Raw genomic sequence first — 13439 nt, 5'->3', positions numbered from 1 at the left:
TTTGAATTACTGTCTTTATCCTGTGCAACATCTGCATACTGAGTCTAATTAGTAGGGCATTTTTCCACACTACATTCATATAAAAATCCTACTTCCACCGTTTGGCCCTGATTTTCTACTGTTTTGCACCTTGCATAATCATTCACACCTGTGTCAAGTGGATGAAAAATGTTCTTTATTCTAAATTGATTTTTAGTTCCTACTTGACATAAGTGTATAAATGATTAAGAAAGGTGCAATATAGCTGAAGTTTCAACTCCTTAGTTGACACTTGTAAGAAGGATTTTAACCCTACTAAATTCTAATATTGACAGTATTGAGTGTGTTTTCATTCAATGATGTTTTATGTTTAGTGCTTAACTAGAAACAAAAAATGATACAGAAGAGTGCTTACATATAGCTAAGAAAAATTTCCATACCTTAAATAAGATTTTTTCTGGCAGATAACATCAATGACTTCATTGCTGACCACGTTGCCTAAAAAAATGTAAGTGTACAGCCAGATGGTGTTTAGAAATGGGATTTTTTTTGAGCAAACATAGATGTAACACTAATTAGTTGAAATGAAAGATGGAAATTCAATTAGGGTCACCTTGAAAGGGGTAAGCAAGCAACTGGTTAAATGGAAATGAATTAACACACCATGTATTTTCATTAGTAGTGCTATATATTTGTATCTATGCTAATCTAGTAAATATTATATTTGTAAAAAATACTTCAAATACATTAGTTTCTTTTGCACATCTGAGTGCCAAGAGCATCCAGTTATCTTCTGTGTGCTAAATCTTGCCCTGAGTTCTATTTCTCTGGTGCTCACAGTGAATTAGACCCACAACTGAATAGCTCATGAGAACAGTCTCTGATAGTGCCCCCTTGGGATGGATAAGAGCAAAAATGTAAATTATACAACTAGTGATTGCTTAAAATTATGTCATTTGAACATCTCGAGCTGTTGTGTAGACAGCATGATGAATGCATTTGCGGACGCATTTGTGTGTAGTAGTAGACGCCAGTTAATGGTTGGACTGGACTGTAGTAGATGAATAATATTCTCTCTAGCTGTTCTAAGAAATAATCCACTTGTAGCATTCTGAGGCTTAAAAGTGTCTGTCTGAATTCAAGAAAGTGCTTATGTCAACTGCTTGACACATGGAAAAGTACTTCGTGTAAATAGAAGCAATCACTTTTAAGTCCATTATCCAAGGAGTTCCAAACTGAGAAATAAGCTGACATCCAGATAAGTGTTTCAATATCTGCGTGGAAAGCAGGTTTTTCACATACATATAGTTAGAAATAAAGGGACACAGATATCCCTGAAGAAGTAGTGAATAGTTTCTGAAATATTCTTTAATTATCTTTGTTTCCTTTGTTTTTTTTTTAAACCAACAGTGTTGTTTTCCCTCTGTTTTGACCAAACAAACAAAAAATCAATCTGAGCTAGAATTGAGAAAGACTGGGAAAACCCACCTGGAGAGTGAACTACCTTTAAAACAAACAAGCAAACAATTTACCTAGCTTCTAAATCTAGAGAGACCCAAATTAAAATCTGTCTTTCTCAGTTTTCTTTACTGCTCCTGGAAGGAAGGAAAAGTACACAATAATATTCTTTGGAGACTTAATCTCTTGCGTGTGCCTCTTCCTTCACAGTCTTGCCTGAGCTCGAAGGAAAGCAAACAATTAATTGTGCCCTTCTGGGATTTAGTCACTTCTGCCTTCTCTGTCTTCTCCATCTCTCTGATGCTCAAGAATTTTCTCATATCTACATACCCAAAAAATATACAATAACAAGACTCAGTGATCTCAGCCTTTGGCTTCAGCAGTTCTATTATCTCTTTGAAGTTTGTAGCAATTCAGACCTTCTGGTTGTTCACTGGGACACCGTTTTGGATTTTGCCTCATTCATCAAGAGCCAAACAATCTTTATTTGCCACTTGCAAGGCTTGTTGCCCAGCGATCCAATATCTGGTAGAAAAGTCCCCCATCAATGTCAGTACCAGCAGCAAGACTGACAAAAATGAAGTCACATATGTGTATCTGTTTTGCTATGACAGGAACACAGGCAGTGAAGCAGCACAATGAAAGCTTTTTATACTCATAAAAACATGTATAACATTTTGATAGTTTACCACTTACTGGTAACTATTAAGTATTGCATATTTTAAATAAGTAGTGTTTGTAGGTTGCCATTAGTTGCCCCTGGTGTATGTATAACCCTCCCAATGAGAGAAATCGTTATGGGGTGTTTTGTTCGAATGCACTCTTGCTACTCCCCTCTGAAAACTCAGAACTGCGAAACTGAAAAAAGAAGAAAAAAATTCTACAGATGTGAAATATACTTATTTTGCTAGCAGTGTATAATGCCTGGCAATGAATCTTCAAGATGGTAAATAGTACCTCCCTTTTTTAAGTGTAAAAATATTTGGCCACATCAAAGAACATACATTATATTATAAGAAACCCCCCAAAAAGAAACAATTTCCTTGACTTTTTTTCTTTCTTTTTTTTTTTTTTTTGCTCTGAATCATTATCACTAATCAGCTGCTATGTTGCTTTTACTATTGCTTTATGCTTTGACTCCCAATACGATACTACTGATGCAACTGATACTACAAATGGCTGCAGATAGTTGAATTAGGGAGACCGCTGAGCATTACTAGCTGTCACATTGTTCTGCTGCTTGTCTGTTAGAATGACAGAATGACAGAATTTGTTTCCTGTCTATTCCTTAGGAGATTTTCTAGTTACAAAAAGCAACTGTTTTAGAAGATATTTTTTTTTATCTGATTTCTGCCAGAGGATTTAAAAATGCCGCTATATTTTTTTGATTTTGATAGTTACAGGTTTTGCTGCCCTTACAAAGCTTTTCTACCTTGCGTGTGTAATTCTAGATACAAGGGAGCCTATATTGCAAACCCTCTCTGAAAAGGGAAGACATTTTTGGCCTGGCTAATATACTATTCTATCCTTTCTTGTTGATATTGTTAGATGAGGTAATTTTGGATTTAATTCACAAGGTATTCCAAATTCTGGGATAACTGACTAAAGTGTTATTAGTCCCTTCCTCAGCTATATTTTTTAAAAGAAAGACTATTGCTAAATAGAATGCTAGGTACCTACTGTAACTGAAGGTAAATGTGGGTTTAAGTAAGCTTAGTTGCTGAACGGATAGTTGAAGTGAATCAATGGATGCATCTATAAGAGATGGTTTACTGCACATTAGAATAATTTAATACGCAGTAAAGTGTCAGCATCTGCATGTATTTAGCAATCACTGAGTAATAAATTAGTCTAATGCACCATTTTCCTTTATCTGTATGTACAGGTGTTAGAAATCAACATATTAAACTAATGCACTAAAGCACACATGTAGATGCTGATCAGGAGCAAATTGCTCTCAGTGAGCCTAGGCAGCAGGTGATGCATGTGGGGGGGGCACTTTAATGGACCTGAATTTTCTGTGGAGAAAATTGAGGCACATTAACTGCACATGTAGATGTGCCCAATTAGTTGCTGATGGCATTACCATGCATCAAGTGCACAATTCTTTTACTAGCGGCTGATTTGGTGAGATTGGTATGGGCTCTGAAAAGAGCTGTTAGGCCCATTCTTTTTGGCATAGTGAAGTTGTCAGATTACAAGAGCTGTGTGATCACATATTAATGTTTGACATGTATTAATGTTTATAGTTTTTCTTTTGAATATCCAGTTCTTCAGGAATTTGATATTTGAATATTGTAAATAACTCATGAGATAATATTTTCTGTATATTTCTATGCATAAAGGTTCCATAACAGATTCACAGATTCACACAAGTTTAGGGCTGGAAGGGACTTCATGAGATCATTGAGTCTAACCCCCCTGTTCTAGGCAGGAATGACTGCTGGGGTCAAATAACCCCAGCAAGGTGTGCATCCAGTCTCCTTTTGAAGATCTCTAAGGTAGGTGCCTGCACCACTCCTGCTGGGAGTCTATTCCAGAGTCTGGTCACATGATCTGTAAAGAAGTTTTTCCTTATATCCAGTTTGAATCCTCCATCAAAGAGTTTATGACCATTGCTCCTGGTTTTCCATTGGGGCGGTTTGGTGAACAGTTGTTTGCCTAGCCTGTGATGCTCTCCCCTGATATATTCGTAACCTGCCACCAAATCCCCCCAAAGTCTTCTCTTTTCTAGGCTGAGCAGTCCCATATCTGTCAGACTTTCCTTATATGGCTTGCTCTTCAGGCCTCTAATCATGTGAGTGGCTGTTCTCTGGTCTCTCTCAAGTTTTTCCACATTCTTCATGAAGTGTGGCGCCCAGAACTGGACGCAGCAGCTGCGGCCTCACCAATGCCATGTAGATAAGGAGAATAATTTCCTTAGTTTTGCTTGAGATGCATTGGTTGGTGCATGCCAGCATATTGTTTGCTATGCTAACTGTAGCATCACATTGGTGTCTCATGTTCATTTTATGGTTAATTATGACCAAGGTCCCTTTCGGACGTGGTGCTAGCTAACATAGCACCACCAAGCCTGTAAATTTGGTGTGGATTTTTCCTCCTCAGATGAGTGCTAGATAAAGAGATGTAGTCAGGTTTTTAAAAGTATGGGGCCGGAATGTATTTTCTGCTTTGTTGTTTTTGTGAATGTGATATTTATATGTATTCCATTACATAGCAGGTAAACAAGGATGTGGACATGTGGTCACAGTTGCAAATAAGCTTAATCCTGGAACTATGTTTTTGATAATTCACCCAGAAGAGAAATGTCATAGCCTTTAGATTAGAGGTAATAATAGTTTTCCACTATGTTGATAACAAAGATTATATTCTAACATCATCCTCATGAAAGACGCATTCCCCCGGAGGCTGGTGGGGCATGGCAACAGCAGCAGTGGTGGTGGCAGTGGGGACATAGCGGCAGCAAACAGGAAGCTTCTGCAGGCAGCCGCAGCTGTAGCGGTGCCCCCCCCCCCCCCCCCCAGCATCTGGGGGCACGCTTCTTTCATGAGGATGATGTTAGAATATAATCTTTATTATCGACATAGTGGAAAACTATGGGGAAGAGGGGTGGCGAGTGCCAACTAGTAGTCAGCAACCACCTGCAAACGCTGCTAGCAGTGGCAGCAGTGGCCAGTGGTGATTGGGGACTGCCCGCAGATGCTGCCAGTGGTGTTGCCGATGGGGGGTGGGGTGGCAAGCAGCGACCACCTGCAGGCCCTGCCAGCAGCATTGGCAGTCTCAGGGGGTGCGCATGCACCCCCTACATGTTGTCAATGCTCATCCTTAATATAGTATTTAGGTCACCAGTTTCTACAATATCTTCAGATTGAGAAGGTCTAATCAGACATCAAATTCCAAATTGCAGTTGAGTAATGGGAGTCAGGTATTTTCATGGACAATTTGGTTAACATGAAATTTGGACTCTGGTTTTTGAAAGCTGTTTATATTTCATTAGTTTCTGTCAATAATGTAAGACTATTAACAGCAAAGTAGAGATCTGCAATATTGGCTGGTGGTGTCATACAAGAAAAAAGACATTAATTTTTTGGTTTAAAAAATGTATGGATAGTAAGCTCTTCAAAATTACATATTAGCAGGTGTTCTCATAATTTATGTACATTTTGGAAACTGGGTTATTGATTACAACTAAAAATAATTTTGAAACTTGAAATTTTTAGGCAATACATTTTTATCTGGATATTGTAATATCCTATCTCAATGGATCTTTGTGGCATTAGTTTTCTGTTACTTAGAAATATATATTACAGACTAGAAAAAACAAAATTGGCAACAATTTTTTTTTATGGCCTGGTATTGCCATTGAAACAGACATCATTAGTAACGAAACACTATTATAAGCAAAATATTAATCTAAAACATTTTTTTTTAACATTTATCCATGTGCTTTCAGGTACAAAATGTACCTTACATTCATACTTTGTACTGAAATGTTCATGTCTTCTGTGCTACTGCCTGGGTACCTAAACACTGTATGATAGGAATTGTGTGAAAGCATATCAAATTAGTTTCAAATTAGAGCATGTTATACTACTCATTTTACAGTGGGCATAAAATAACACCTGTTTTTTAAAATCAGTTTCACCCTTTAAATGCATTCAACTTTATTCACTGCCTCTTTCTTCTAAGTGCTAATGGGTGTACTTTTTACAGCATATGAAATGCTGGAGATTTTTTTGCACCTGCATATGTGGTGTGTGAAGAAACAGAGAACTACTTTGCTCAGAAGACATTTATTCTGCATTAACAATATAAGCTACAAGTACATGAAACTGATTTGTGACTATTGCAATCTATTATTTTTTCTATTTATAAAATGGATTTTTTAGTTCCTCACAAAAATGCAGGAAGAATACCAAAAACATATTGCATTTTCTGAGATTGCAGAAGTGTTAATTTCTTTTGATAGGCTGATACATGTAAAGAATATTTTTACACAGCTGTGTAAATAACTGTATACTCACTATAAATAATTGTTGTATGTGTATAACATGCTTTTAAAGTCCAGGAGAATCTTATCAGACAGTTTCAAGGATCTATTCTTCATGCATTATAGTACAATAACTTAAATGAGGGCTGTCCCACTGATGGCTCATGGGCGACATCTGACCCACACGTCCCACAAATTCCTGTCCATCCCCACTCTCTCCCATGGCACACATTGCATACTAAAGTTAATGAACAGTAACTGTACACATTAATGAATGTGTAGATATGCCCACAGAGTAGTTATCAATGGCTCTTTAAATGGAAGGAGTTATCAAATGTGATTCCCCGGAGTCTGTCCTGGGTCCAGTACTACTTAATATCTTCATTCATGATTTGGAAGATAGAGTTGAGTGCAGGATTAGGGAATCTGCAGATGATACTGAACTAGGTGAAGTTGCTGATGCTCTGAAGAGCAGGTTTAAAAATCAGGATGACCATGATAAATTGGAGAAAATGTCTAAAATTAGAACAGTAGAATCAAAGAAAAGTAGGACTGGAAAGGACCTCTGAAGATTATAGTCCAACCACCTGCATGAGTCCAACCACCTCACTAGATGAGGAAACTGTCAATGTCCTGCAGGATTTTTAAAATGTACTAGAGAGATGCAAGGAAAAGAAGTACACCCCACACTATAGAGGAAGGCAAAAGCCCCACAATCCATATCAGTCTAACCACAGAGTGAAATATTTTCCAGAACCCAAATATGGAAATCATTCTGGCTCCAGCAGAGAAGCAAGACCATCTAACCAGAAACCTGCAGGTTTTAGTTCTGACAAGGTCACTAACACACCCCAGTCAAAATTCGGAGCCTTGGCTGCATCCAATACACAATTTTCTAAGGAAAGCAAACAAACAAACAAGCAAGCAAGCAAAAATCCTGACACCTGTAGCAACAGAAAGGGAAAAAAATCTCCCTGACCCCATGTGCCAGCTAGGGGAAGGGCTTGAAAGGGCCTGTATTTCCCTTGATAGAAGTCAATAAGGAGAAATGCAAAGTACCTATAACTCTTATAATTAGAACATATGTACAAGTACATATTGGGGAGTCTGGGTTGCAGCACTATAGAAAAAGATCAGGAGGTTATAGTGGACTGCAAGTTGAATATGAGTTAACAATATGTTCTTGTTGCAAAAAGACCATAGCATTCTGGGTTGTAGTAACAAGAATGTTACAAAGAAGGTGGAGTTAAACCATTCTCTGAGGCCGTTGGAGACAGGACAAGAAGCAATGGTCCTAAATTGCAGCAAGAAAGAATTAATCAAGTCTGTTCTGCATTCTAGTTAGAATTCCACAGCATTGCTGCAGCATCATGTGTAACAAGTCCCTGCACATTTTAAAATGGCCAGTTTAACTAAACCTCATCAAACAACATTTAGATAAAGCATCCCACAACCATTTTTAAATGTGCAGGGGTTTAATACACATGACACTATGGAATTTTAATTAGAGCAGCTTCCCAAGAGCTGCTTTAATTAAAACACTTCCCTTCCCCCCCCCCCATACACCCACCCAGCACCACCCCCAAGCACGTGTATAGTCTTGGGTTGGAAATTAGGAAGAACTTTCTAACTATGAAGGTGGTTGAGTATTGAAACATTATCTACAGAGGTTGTGGGATCTGTAACTTTGGAATAGTTTAAGAGCAGGTTAGACAAACACATCACTGGAATGGTTTAGATAGGAGTGGTCCTGTCTTGTGTATGGTGTTGCACTAGATGATCTTTTAAGGTCTTTTCCAGACCTACTTTTTATGATTCTATGAAAGGTCACAATCACTACCTATTTTTACATGATTTACATGTATTTACTTTATTGTGGTTTTTGTTAAACAAAAGGTATTCACTCGAGATAAATTTGACCTTGCTTAAAAGAATATTTGGTAACGAACCAGAAAAATGTCACTGTTCTAGCAACTTCATCCATAGTCAATCAACACACATCAATACTCAGCAGCCTCATCAATACTTTTCAATACTTCCCACCTTCACCTATTCCCATTTGCAGAAAGGTAGACCATAGACTGTATATACCATTATTTCACCCTTCAAGTTCTCAGTGAAACCTGTCACTGAAGTTTATTTGTAATAATTGCATTTCTTCCTTAAGTTTTAGTGTATCCCTGTCTCAAATCAAAACATATATTTGAGGAATGAAGAACAAATCACAGAAGTAAAAAATCTAAGATGTAACTACATGCATTGGATTAGTTTATTTTTTACTATTCAAACAGGAAAATTGAGGTCCTAAATGATTTGGACTTCCTACAATAAATACATGACTAAGACCTATATTATTCAAAATAATAATACATGATTCTAAAATATATTAACACAACAAAACAGGTACTTGCAAATTGAGTAGTTGAATTATACTGTTAAGGGCTAAGGTTACTGGTGAAATAGCATGTTCATTCAGCGTGTTCCAACTTCTGGATGGCAGGGGGATGTACACCACGCAAGCTGCAGATCTTAGAGTCCTTCATGCTGTGCAGGCAACCAGGGCAGCTCCCCTTCCCTCACCATGCACATAGCTCAGGCGTTTCATCTCCCCTTCTCTCTTGCATGTATAGTGTGAGTAGCTTGGCATCCCACCATGCATGTACCATGAGCTTTCCTAGCCTCATGCAAAAGACAAACAATGCAGCCTTTACCTGGCCACATGTGCAGTATGGACAATCTGGGCCCTCCCTTGCCATGGATAGAGCCAGGCTGCCTAGCTTTCCCACTTTGCACATGTAGCACACTCCTATCACCGTACTCCCAAGAGTGTAGGGCATTGGCCACGCATAGGGGGTGCACGCGGGTGCACTTTCACCCCTGAGTGTAGCAGTGTACCCCATACAAAAAGGCACTGCTGACTGGTCGCCGACCCCTGGTCAGTATTTGCCATCCCCCCCACCACCAACAATGCCAGCGGCATCTGTGGGAGCTCCTTGCTTACCACCACCATGCTCCCTCTGCTGCCACCATGCTCCCGCCACTGCCAGCGCCGCTGTGTTACCCCAGCTACCGGGGGTATGAGTTATTCATGGCAGAGGGCACGAAGCAGAAGGGGGAGGAGGAAAAGGGAACCTGGAGACCGCGATCACCAAATCAGTTCCATGATATAAAAGGGAATCTTAAGGTGCTTTTTCTCCTCTCTTCCTGTTCTGTGGTGCTAGATGAATTTAGCCATTTCTGTATTTTCTTTCTTTTTGACACTGATCTTTCTATATATCTATCTTACTTAGAAAGAGTTATACTTACTTTACCCATCACCTTAGTATCTGAAAACCTCATAACATTGACCAAGTTTATCCTCACAAAATCCTATAAGATAGGGAAGAGCTGTTATCCCCAATTTACAGATAAAGAGGAGAGAGAATAAGTAACATAAAGAAGTTCAAATGGGAAGTCTGCTGAGGAGCAGAGAACTATACCTGGGGTTTACAAGTCCAAATGGATGATCCCTCCCTTCTACATTATTCATCAGGTTTGTTTTATGGTAATAGATCATCTTTCCTTCTCTGCTTATTTGAGTCAAACATGGAATTCCATTTCCTCTCTCATCTGAAACCAACATAGCAACATTATGTGTATGTTTGTGATGAGGCATTATCTGAATAATGCTAGTCTTACTTAAAAGATATTGTTCACATAATCTTAGAATTGTACTACTTTCTTGACATTATCCTCATGGGATTATTGCTGACCTTACTTACAAGCTGTTTTCATAGTTTTTCTTTTTTTCTTTAAGTGTTTTGTGATTGACAGATATAAAGGGCTTCTTGGCATCTTTTTTTTTCTTTTGCTTTATTCTTTCTCCACCAGCGGTCTTTGATCTTCTTCCATGGATGCTTTTTACAGCTCCCAGCATAACAGTCTATGATGAGATAGTATACATATACAATTGTCAGCAGCAGAACTATATTTCTTGGAAGTAGAACATGTGATGACCTGCATCTAAATAAATGAAACCTTCTTTCATGACCATAGAATAGGGTAATGATCTCTTTCAGGAATCAACCCCTGGCTGATGGCAAACATTCTAGCAGTGCAAAATTTCCACTGCTAAAGTGATTCTGGGGAAGTGAGCAGTATAAGCCTTCTGCCTGCAACCACCTCCTCCCTCATTGTCCATGTGGTAGGGTAATCCCAGTCTGGGGAAAGCATGGACTGCTCCAGTCCTCCCATTCCCAGAGGGACAGAAACAGCCTTGTACTGCTTCTGGCAGCCAAGTGAAAGGAGCAGTGGGGCAAAGACCCCTGCCTGTTTCTCACTCTGGAGATCCCAAATTGAAAAGAGGGCAGGGAACTTGCAGTGCCACTACCTGTGCCTGGGAGCCAGGTAGACCGAACAATGGGGCAAAGACACCTGCCCAATCTCACTCTGGGGACTCTGGTGTATAAGGAGCTGGCAGGGAACAGCTGGCAGCTCCTCCTCCCCTCCCCTCTCTGGTCTATTGGTAGAATGGGATCAGGTGCCCCCACACCTTCTGCAGGTTGGGGTAACCCAAGTCTCCAAAAGGCATGGGAGTCTTTCCCTGTGGCTCTAATTCTCCTGGTCCCTGGGAGGAGGTAAGCCATGGGAAAGTGCAAATGTTCATTTTCTTGGAGAAGATCTTCCAGCAGTGACCTATAACTGGTTGGAATAGGGTTATTTTTCTCCCAGAATTGTCATTTTTGCTCTAGGAGAAAAAGCTAGAACATCTGTACACTCACGGTTTCTACCAGGAAAGCAATGATTTCCTGACGGAAAAAGAACTTCTCTACATGGCCAAGAGGTAAAAATGCTTACACATTTGAGCAGGTCCAATTTCAATTGCAAAGCAAGATTCTCAGGTCTCCAGGAATTCACTGTCCTAGGGATGACAAAAGATAAATGGTGATGGAGAGAGGAAAGTTTTCTTATAGATGATGTTTTGAAAAAAAAAAAAGCAAACTATTTTCTATATTGGGTGTGGAGTCTTGTAGCAATGGTGGGCTAGAAATCCTCTCTCTCAGCCAAACTGGAAAAGTGAATGATTCTGGAAAAGTGAACGTTACCTAGCATGCCTTACTGGGGATAAAGTGGTAGAAAAAAGGACTGACTGATAAAGTTACCTAGGAAATGAATGAGTGCAAGAGTTTTCTACACATATAAACCAATTAAAACACTATTCTAAATATTTTAAAAGTTACATTATTTTAAGCCATATTAAAATGGCCCCTTCTCCTTATCCCTCTCCCTCCCCCCAGACAGTTGCAATTATGTGGAATATACCAGTGTTTCTCAACCCATGGTACACATAGTGCTGGGGGTACATGAGACATGGGCAGGCGGTACATGGGTGCTACATTTTGGTCTTTGCTTGCTCAAGCTGGAAGTTCTGGCCACCACCCCTCCCATGCCAGCGTGCTGGGGCTTTCACTCCCCAGCGTCGGTGTACAGGGGAATAGGGAGGGAGGCCCTGTGCAATCTGCTTTGTCCTGGGCCGTGGTGGAAAAAGTAGGACTAAGTTCGCAGTGTTGAAAGTGCCATGGTTTCGCTTTCACCGCGTTGATTGGCAGTGGGTATGTAAGGTACCAAAGGCTGAGAACCACTGGAATATACTAAGTATGACAGATTGTGGCCACCATCTGAATATTTTAATCAGCCCTTCTATGGACTGATCTGAATAATTCATCCATGGCTTTGATACAAGTAAGAAATTAAGGGCTGTAAGGGACCTTGAAAGATCAAGTCCAACCAGCCTGCTCTGGGCAGGAATACTGATGAGATCAAATGATCCCAGGAAGGTGTCTATCTGGTCTCTTGGTGAAGACTTCCAAGGCTGGGTGCTGACCACCTCCTTGGGAAGTCTATTCCAGATTCTGCTCACCCTTACCAGGGGGCGGGTAATTGTTTTGGCTGGAAAGCTGCTTAATGAGTTTTGGTGAGCTGTCAAGGCCTACTAGTATGGCTCCACACCCTGGTTGCCATTTTAGGATCTGAAGTCTCACCCCTAACCTCTGACCTTTCCAGTGGAAGTCCCTCTCCTTGCTCCCAGAAGTACTCCTTTTAGGAATATTATGAATTGGACATAAATTACTTTTTATTTTCACTCAGCTTGAATCTGATTGGGAGCTTATATCCATAAATGTTTCTAAGGCTAAGTACAGACAGACAGTCAAAAAGCCTAAGGCTGAATTGATTCAGTCTTTGCAGGCTAGTCTAAGCTGCAGGGGATTAAACCAATAAACGAATAAACACACATTCACTTTTGATTCAGAAAATGCACATGCCTGCAGTGGCTCAAGCCAGATGCCAGGGGGTGCTAGAACACAGCTCCCAGCCTGCGGCCACTGCCAAATGGAAGGGAATGGAGCTCCTTAAGTGGAGGCAGCCCCAGCTTGTGCTCTGCCCAGGCAGGGAGAGGTTGGGGGCAGAAGGTAGTGGCATTGAGTTCATAAAAGCTTGAATAAGAACAGTTCTTTCTCTGAAAAACTATAAACTGAAGATCTATAAATACAGCCTGGCTGTGTGCTCACTTACTCTTCCTGCTGCCTCGGAGGTCTCTGGGATTTGCAGTTCAGAGCAAGAGCAGTAAGACTGTATAGGGTTGCTCATCACTTCTTCTTCCTGCTTCAAGGTGCCTCTGGGATTTGTAGTCCACAGTCACAGCAGGCACTAAGTAAGCTGGTAAGGCAGCTCTGTACTTAGGGGAAGGTGAGTTTAACCCTCTTCCCTGGCCCCAGACCCCAGCTGACGTTTGCCTGGGGCGTGCAGTATGCCAGCCCTTGTTGCTTCAGCTCAGGAGCAGAGAGACAGGGCCAGCCCTGCTCTCTGGAGCAGAAAGCCCAGCCCAGCCCAGGGCTGCAGAGCATGTTGGGATGCTGGGAGACTGTGATTTAACTTCAACTAGGAAGGGGTCTGGGACAGACGTTTCATAAACTGGTTTGAGCTAAGTTAGTTAAATCTGAAACTATATTCAATAAATTTTATCTTAAACCAA

At 40.3% G+C, this 13439-nt stretch overlaps 1 protein-coding gene and 1 long non-coding RNA gene across 2 annotated transcripts in view; one reads left to right on the top strand and one right to left on the bottom strand.

Moving 5' to 3' along the window:
• CSMD1 (CUB and Sushi multiple domains 1) overlaps nucleotides 1–13439 on the top strand; it is a 2292800-nt gene that overhangs the window by 795435 nt on the left and 1483926 nt on the right. The gene's annotated exons all lie outside the window — the stretch shown is intronic.
• Nucleotides 8679–13268, bottom strand: LOC109283421 (uncharacterized). The gene is made up of 3 exons (XR_002090578.2): nucleotides 12980–13268; nucleotides 11264–11327; nucleotides 8679–10349 (listed from the first exon to the last, which is right to left on the bottom strand). It is a non-coding gene; the product is annotated as an uncharacterized LOC109283421 (long non-coding RNA).

This window comes from Alligator mississippiensis, chromosome 1 (assembly GCF_030867095.1).
Source record: "Alligator mississippiensis isolate rAllMis1 chromosome 1, rAllMis1, whole genome shotgun sequence".
NCBI lineage: Eukaryota > Metazoa > Chordata > Crocodylia > Alligatoridae > Alligator > Alligator mississippiensis.
The sequence above is the reverse complement of the archived record's forward strand: the minus strand, read 5'-3'. Positions and strand labels throughout refer to the sequence as shown.